We start from the raw sequence: 8,431 nt of genomic DNA on the forward strand, positions 1-8,431 counted from the left end.
TCTGTAAAGGAAAAATCCTTGGAGAAGCTCATGTGCTATGTAATTAGAGTTAATTAACACATTTGCTAATTGACTATTATTTAGCACTCCAGCTGCTTAGAAAAAATCCATAGGCCCATTAAATATTAATTAGCAAAAGTCTATTGTCTGATCCTGTCAGATCCTGTATTGATGAGACTTTTTACAAGCACGGCTTTGTTAGGCTGGGTACAGAGCAAGACAGGGTACTTGGCTAGTAAGGAATAAAAAAATGAGAGCCTCATAATAAACATATAAGCCCTGTATTCCAGTCAATTATTTTTCTCCTTCAACTGATTACATTGCCCAAAATGCTAGAAATAAAGTGTCTTATCTGTGTCCACATAACCACCTACAACCTTGAGATTTATGTGGCTCCTGTTACATCGAAGTCTTGGTGTTTACTGAGTAGCCTACGTGACAAACCCTTTAGAAAACTAAAGGAAAACTAACCCATAACTGTAGGAACAAAATGCTCTCTGTAGATTTTTTTAAGCAGTTTTATTGGTAACCAGTTCACATAGCATGCCATTTACCCTATGTGCACAATTCAATGGCTTTTGGTACATTATGTTATTAAATGTTTTAATTTTTTTAATTAAATTTAAAAAATATATGTAACGTAAAATTTGCCATTTAAACCATGTTTAAGTGTACTATTCAATGGCATGACTTACATTCATAATGCTATGCAATCTCCTATAGCTTTTTTTTAAAGATTTTATTTATTTATTTGAGAGCGAGCGAGCACGAGGTGGCGGGGGAGGGGTCAGAGGGAGAAGCAGGCTCCCCGCTGAGCAGGGAGCCCGCTGCCAGGGCTCAATCCCAGGGTCCTTGGATCATGACCTGAGCCAAAGGCAGACGCTTAACTGACAGAGCCACCCAGGCGCCCTCCTGTAGCTTTTATTCGGTCAGTTTGTTTTACACCTCCTGTGACTGAAGGCACAATCTGAGAACAGATCCATCTGCCCCGTCCTGCTCTAAAAAGCGTGTTTCCACATGGCTAAAATGTCTCACTGCTCACTCAGCAGTGCTGATCGTCATGAAAATGTTCTCTGATTAGAAACCGCTCTGTACAATGCCTATCTTGTTTTCTCCCTTCTTGCTTAACTCTTCTGCCTCAGTGTGCAGTTAACCAAGCAATAGTACTGAACAAGAGCCATCTGCCCTTCCGTTGGCCTCTCACGTGGGAGGCCCCCCAGCAATTCCAGCTTAACCAAACAGACGCATCTCCAGGTATCCCAAGACTTCACGAACTTGTACCACTATCACCTGCCACACAACCCCACCCTCATCCCTTATGCCGAGGAACTCTGCTAATGCAACAGTCCCATCAACATGATCACAATGAATACAATAGTTTAATTTATGAGCAATGTAGCATCACCTTCCCAGGCGTCCGACCCAAGTTCACCAGGTAATTAACCTGATGGAAAACTGCTCTCTTTCTTCCTTTAGCAATCCTGGAAATACCAAAAACAGGGCACAGCAAAACTGGCGCTTTCTGCAGAATTCTATTAACACCTTTAATTTGTATTAAAACGAAACAAAATAACTTCTTGCAGTATCAATTTGTAGTCATACTATGAGGTTAGAATAATAATAAAACTACAGTTGATCTTTGAACAATGGCAGGTTTAAGGGAGCCACCCCCCCCCGCACAGTTGAATATCCATGTATAACCTTTGACTCTCCCAAAACTTAATTACAAATAGCCTACTGTTGACCAGAAACCTTACCGATAACATAAACAACCAATTTACACATATTCTGTATGTTATATGTATGATGTACTCTATTCTTATAATAAAGTAAGCTAGAGAAAAGAAAGTTGTATTAAGAAACTCATAAGGAAGAGAAAATACATTTGCAATGCTGTATTTATTGAAAAAAAAAAAATCCATGTTATGTAAGTGGATCCATGCAGTTCAAACCTGTGTTGTTCAAGGATCAACTGTAATAGTTATTTTTTAAATTATGGAAAATTTCTGTCAGGTACTAAACTAAGTGCTTCATATTATAGCTCGCTTAATCCACAAGAGCCCTAGAGGTTTTGGATTATGACATAGCTGTTAAGAACGTTGGTGCCACATGAATCTGAGTTTGATTTCTGGTTCCCCAGAAAAATAAAGCCATTGTCCTACAAAAGGTTTACTAGGAAATGTCACTTGGTGCCATCTAGAAATTACAGGCAGGGTCTGTGGATGCACAGATTCCCCTTCTAGCAACATTAAACAGAGAGGCAGTGGGCTACCACAGGGCTATGCATTGGAAGAGGGATTTATGGGACAACATGAGAGTGACCTCACATGGGGTTATGAATAAACATGTTGGTTCAAGTCCAAATAATCTGAGCTTAAGGCCATCTGTTTAGACAAGTGCCAGGAAATGCCAGCTCCTCTCTTCCCCAGTACCTGGAGTTCCTGGTCCCCGTGGGGAATTAAGTCTCTCGAGAACCCCTCCCCCTTAGGGAAAGAGAAGCTTCTAGTCCCAGCCAGCTTGCTGAGAAAACAAAAACAAAATCAAACACCACAAAGAGCTCGCAGGGTAACTTCTCAGACAGTCCTGTCTGTCACCACAGCTGGGTAACCTCTGGTCACACCTCAGTCTGCTCACGGTTCACAAGGACAGAATAGTAGTATTTTGCTATAAGTGTTCTTGTCAAATAAAATTATGTAGTAAAGCACTTAGTCTTGAGCTTGGTACACTCTAAATATGAAACAAATGTAGGTTACTTTATAATTCCCACTTGACTGTTGAGGAAATGAGGCTCTGAGAAATTTAATAAGGTGACCTCAGTCACACAACCAGTCAGTGGTATCAAACCCACGTCTGTCCAAGGGTTGGCTCTTATGTCTATGCTCTGTTGTTTGCCCTTCTCACCAAGCTGCCAAATTCCTGATCAGGTCGCCCCACCCATGACCCTACTATGTGAGGACTCTTCACTTGGTCATCCTTGATGCTGTAGTCAGACTTCCTGCCAGTGAGCCTCCAGCTCCCAGACACCCGCAGTTTCATACTCCTGTAACCAGGCTGGGGGGCCAGGCAGTAATTCCTGGCCACCCTCTGCTATCTGCCATCTAAACAATGCCCTGCTTCATTTTTATCCATGGCTTCTGACATCATGTTATTTACATTTTACTATGCTCTGCCCTTATTAGGTGGTAAAATCCATGAGATCTCCACTCTACTTCGAGTACCTAGAACAGAACCTGGCACATAGTAAGCGCACAATAAATCCCTGTGTAATGAATAAATGAATTTTACATCCCCAATACAGAGAAGTCAAAACTGTGAAATTATTTACCCTGTCATTATGCAAATATTTTCTAAATCAAATGCTCGTTTTCCCTTAATTTTGTTGTCAAGATCAGATGGTGGTAGTAAAGAGGGATACAAAGATACATGTATTCTGCATTCTGGCTACTCATATATCCTCAGTCAGCTTTGTTGATGGGAAAGCTAAACTGAGGACGTTAAGTTCCATGTGGCAATTTAGGGATGAATTTAAATTAGTAAGAGCTTAAGACCCTTAATAAAATTTCTGCAGAGCAATTCTAAAAATTCCTAATTAAGTTAAAAGAATAGAGCTGGGTGGGGCGCGTGGGTGGCTCAGTCAGTTAAGCGGCTGACTTGGGCTCAGGTGGTGATCTCAGGGTCCTGGGGTCAGGGCTGCCTCGGGCTCCCACTCAGCGCAGACTGCTTGTCCCTCTGCCCCTCTGCAACCCCCCCTCCCCCCGCTCATGCCCTCTGTTTCTCAAATAAATAAATAAAATCTTAAAAAAAAAAAGAATAGAGTTGGGCATCTCATTTTGGGGCACAATGGTATAAGCTCATAGTTTATTCAAAAGTAATTTATATACCCGTAATAAGAAAGATAATATTGAGAATCCCAAGCTTCATGTACCATAGGTCATTTGACTGATTATCAAATGGGAACTCTGGTGGACAGATGTGACAAAAAAACAAAAAAACAAAAAACAAAAAAACTGGTTATGAAACTGGCTAGTGCTTAGGCTTGCAAAAAAATAATCAGGAAAAAAAAAAGCCAAAGACAGTGTTGGTTCTACCCTTCAGGGAACAGTAAGACTGATCACAAGTATTGGCATAGTAAAAATGTTCATCTAAGGTGAATTTTGGCATATCAGAAGGGATCACCGGCTAATCAGGACCCCTATTCTCCCACTGGTTTATGCACGAGATTCTACTTGAGAAAGTGTTATTATAATCCCCATACAATCATGCATATAATGGTTAATCAGCAAAGCATCAAGAAGAACATTTGAAATCTCAAATTCTACTTGAGTTGGGAACAAGGATGCAGGGTAAGTGGATGGAATGTGGGGCAGAATTGTTTTGGGGATAAGGCTTATTCACAAGAGACCTCTCTCCCTTTAACTACCTATCATGTTTTTTAATGACTTCATATCTGGTTCAAGACTTGTAAAAATAATAAATATAAGTATATATTATTGTGTCTGAATATCACAAGTACATATTTATTAATCAAAATAATATGTAATGAAAATCTAAATTCCCCCCAAAATTGATTTAGAATAGGCAAAAAAAATTAGCTAAAAATGTTAGAGTTTAAATAGAATGTTTGTGCCCAGAGGAAAAATATCTTCCATACTAACTAAGATTTATACCTCAAATTAGGATGCAAAACAACATAGAAAATAGGTGAAATATCTCCATGGTGCAGACTCAGTCTAGAAACCTCAGCCTGGGTAAATGCCTGACAGCTAGAACTCATCATCCCAGCTTCTGTTATCACTGTCTCATCACACATACCATCATTTGAATAAGAAATGCTTCATGTAGGCTATCCAAGCTGGAACAACGACCCACTCCATTCTCCATGTCAGAATTTCTCAAGGAGTGGTTCTGCTACTCCTCATCCTCTCCCCAGCCTCAATACTCTGACATGTCACACAGTACTCAGAGGGCACTCATTTCTTTGTCAGTATCAAATGAACTAGAATCAAGTGAAGACTTCCCCATCCTTCCTTCCTTTCCTCCCCATCGCCCTCCCTTTCCTTGAGTCTAAAGTAGACAGAAGAAGAGGGGACATTTCAATACCTGCTGGGACAGCTCCAAGCCACTGTTTCTATTTGCTTTAAGTTTTATCTCAGAGAAACAGGGATAACAATAACTCTGGGAAAAAAAAGTTAAGAAAACTTGAAAGTGGATGAACCTAATTCTTTTCATACCCCATATAACGCTGGTTACATAACAACCTTGTGCAACCACAAACAAGGAAAAGAACAAAAATAGAGGTGTTATTTGGGAAAATACAGTAGGGATAGAGAAACATGGATCCAGAGAACACTGCCTCATAAAATCTAGCTACCTTCTGTGACTGCATTTCAAATTAACAATACCTTATTAATTTATAAATACAAATATCCTTTATGAGAGATGATGGATAAATAAACTGTGGTATATCCAGATCGTGGAATATTATTCAGCACTACAAAGAAATGAGCTATGAAGCCATGAAAACACATGGAAGAACTTTAAATGCATATTTCTAACTGAAAGAGCCCATCTAAAAAGGCTAATAAAATGTATGATTTCAACTCTATGACATTCTGGAAAAGGCAAAACTATGGAGACAATAAAAAAAATCAGTGGTTGCCAGGGGCTGGGCGAAGGGAGGATTGAATAGGCAGACAACAGAGGATTTTTAAGGCAGTAAAAATATTCTGTATGATAATGGTGGATACATGTCATTATATATTTGTCCACACCCACAGAATGTACAACACCAAGAGTGAACCCTAATGTAAACTATAGACTTTGGGGGGCGCCTGGGTGGCTCAGTCGTTAAGCGTCTGCCTTCGGCTCAGGTCACGATCCCAGGGTCCTGGGATCGAGTCCCACATCGGGCTCCCTGCTCCGCGGGAAGCCTGCTTCTCCCTCTGCCGCTCCCTGCCACTCTGCCTGCTTGTGATTCCTCTCTCTCTCTCTCTGTGTCAAATAAATAAATAAAATCTTTAAAAAAAAAAAAAAAAAAACTATAGACTTTGGGTGATAATCATGTGTCAATGTAGTTTCATCAATTATAACAAATGTACCACTGTCGTGAGAGATATTGATGATGGGGGAGGATCTGCATGTGTGGGAATATATGAAAAATCTCTGGTCCACCCACTCAATTTTGCTGTGAACCTAAAACTGCTATAAAAAAATAAAGTCTATTAAAAACAATAAAAAATAAAACTTCAAAAATATACGTCCTTTTTGACACAGAGAAGCTCTGGAAGGCAGAAATTATCATCCTATTTCTTTTTTTTAATTTTTTAAATTTAAAGTCAATTAATTACAATATAGTGTATTACTGGTTTCAGAGGTAGAGTTCAGTGATGCATCAGTCTTATACGATACCCACTGCTCATTACATTACGTGCCCTCCTTAATGTCCAGCACCCAGTTACCCCTTTTTCTGTGTATTGAGTAATATAAGAAGCGATGATTATAGAACTAGTCTCTGAAGGAACACTACTGGCCAGTGGACGAAGGCCACGCTCCCCATTCCGTGTGTCTACTGACAGTCACACAATCCCAGTGGGTGCTGGGAAGGCTTCTGGGATCAGCAAACAGCACAGCTGGTGTTGAGACCTGTATAGCGGCCTCGGGAGACCGCTGTCAAAGAGAAACTGAAGGGGCAGCAATGGGGATCCCTGAAGGAGGCTTCACCAGAATGAGAGTTGAAACTGCAGAGTGAATAAAATGCAACCACTTAAATAGTGGAGGATGACCGATGCTTTTGGTAGTGGTTGGACGGGAACTTGTGCCACTTCCATCCACGGGTACGCACCCTGGAAGGCAGGACAGCATGTCCATTGAGAGTACAGTCTCACTAAACCCTGGGACGATTATGAGCAAAACCAAACTTGTGATGGCATTTCCCTGCCCTCACTCCCCAGGGAGGGGGGACACAGGAGGGTCCTGCTCACCTCACTGGATTTTTGAGGCTGGGCACTGATGACCAGTTCCAATGGTATCAAGACAACAGCTACGGCAACATAAACAGGCCCGTGGCTCTGTTGGGCCTTGGGGTCAGGATGGCCAAGTGTCAGGGTGATCTTCCATGGCAATTAGTGAGGGCAAGGCCTCATTTGTGGACTCACGTTGTCTCTTGTGTTTACTCCAAGAAGTGCTTGGGGGAGGATTCCTCTGCAAAAGACTAAACCCACAGCCAGGGAGGTGGAAATCAGAGGCCACCTCTATTTAGGCTTTTATGTACTTTGTGCTTACCAGGAAACAAAACCCATGACACAAGCAAGGATGGAGTAAAATGGATCCTGAAACAACTGCCTTAATGAATGCACATTATCTTCAGGGACTCAGCAAGACGGCAGCAATGTATTTAGAAATGCTCAAAGGTATAGGGGAAAAAGAAAACCAACTTTGAAACTTATTGCTGTCTAAATTATTACTCCAAAGGCCAACTGTTGCTTCGGTTTCAGTCCCACGCTTAGCATCATGTGTGAGTTTACAAGCTGTAAACAAGCTGCAACTTCTCAGAGCATTCTTTTTGTTATTTGTAAAGCTTATTGCCAAGTGCCTTGGTGTTATTCTATTCATCAAGCTTCCTTTTCCCTTTTGAAGTCTGAGGATACGCAGGGAGTTACCATTGTTGCAGTAATCTTTTATTCAAATAATCAGATAAATATTTCAATGATACAGAGTGATAAAGGAAGCACTTCATTACCTTCAGGCTGAAGATTCTCAGAGGGATAAAAGGAGCAAGGCAAGAAAAAGTGGTGAAGCTCGCTGCTGTTGACAGTCCAACTCTACCCGCGTGACTGGGCAGCGCTCCTGCCGAGAGCCGTTCTTGCCCCTCATTATAGGAATGGTCATTAATGTTTAATACCTGCTGGAAGAGAGAGTGGCTTTGTGGGCCGTGGGCTGGGAGACTGGTGTTGTCTTCTTTCCTGGTATTTATGGAGCTTCAGGGCTTGAGTGACATTTCCATCCCGCAGGTCGAGTTCTCCCCGCAGCTGACTCCTCAGAGGCAGCGGAGCAGGTTGCTTTTCCCATCTGCCTCTTCCTCTGATCTCCAGGCTTGGCAAATTAGTTTTCAGACAAATAAAAAATATTTTGATAGTAACTCCTTGTTTATAATATCCCCCTGGGGAGGGAGTAATCAGCCTTAGAATATCAGGCAGGCCATCAGTTTAACCACAATTTAAGCCCTGCAATCTGGTGAAACATAATTTCCTCTCTCTTTGTTGCTATTTTCTTTTTTTTTTCCTGCCCTTTGTTCTTTTCAAAATCCTGTTGTCCAAATAATTATATTTTGGAGGATTAATCATCATAAGGTAACCACAACCACTGGAAAAATCATGTTTTGGTTTTTTCTCACTTATATCAGAAAATGAGTTTGAATTCATAAACCAATAGT

The sequence above is a fragment of the Halichoerus grypus genome, chromosome 4 (assembly GCF_964656455.1).
Source record: "Halichoerus grypus chromosome 4, mHalGry1.hap1.1, whole genome shotgun sequence".
NCBI lineage: Eukaryota > Metazoa > Chordata > Mammalia > Carnivora > Phocidae > Halichoerus > Halichoerus grypus.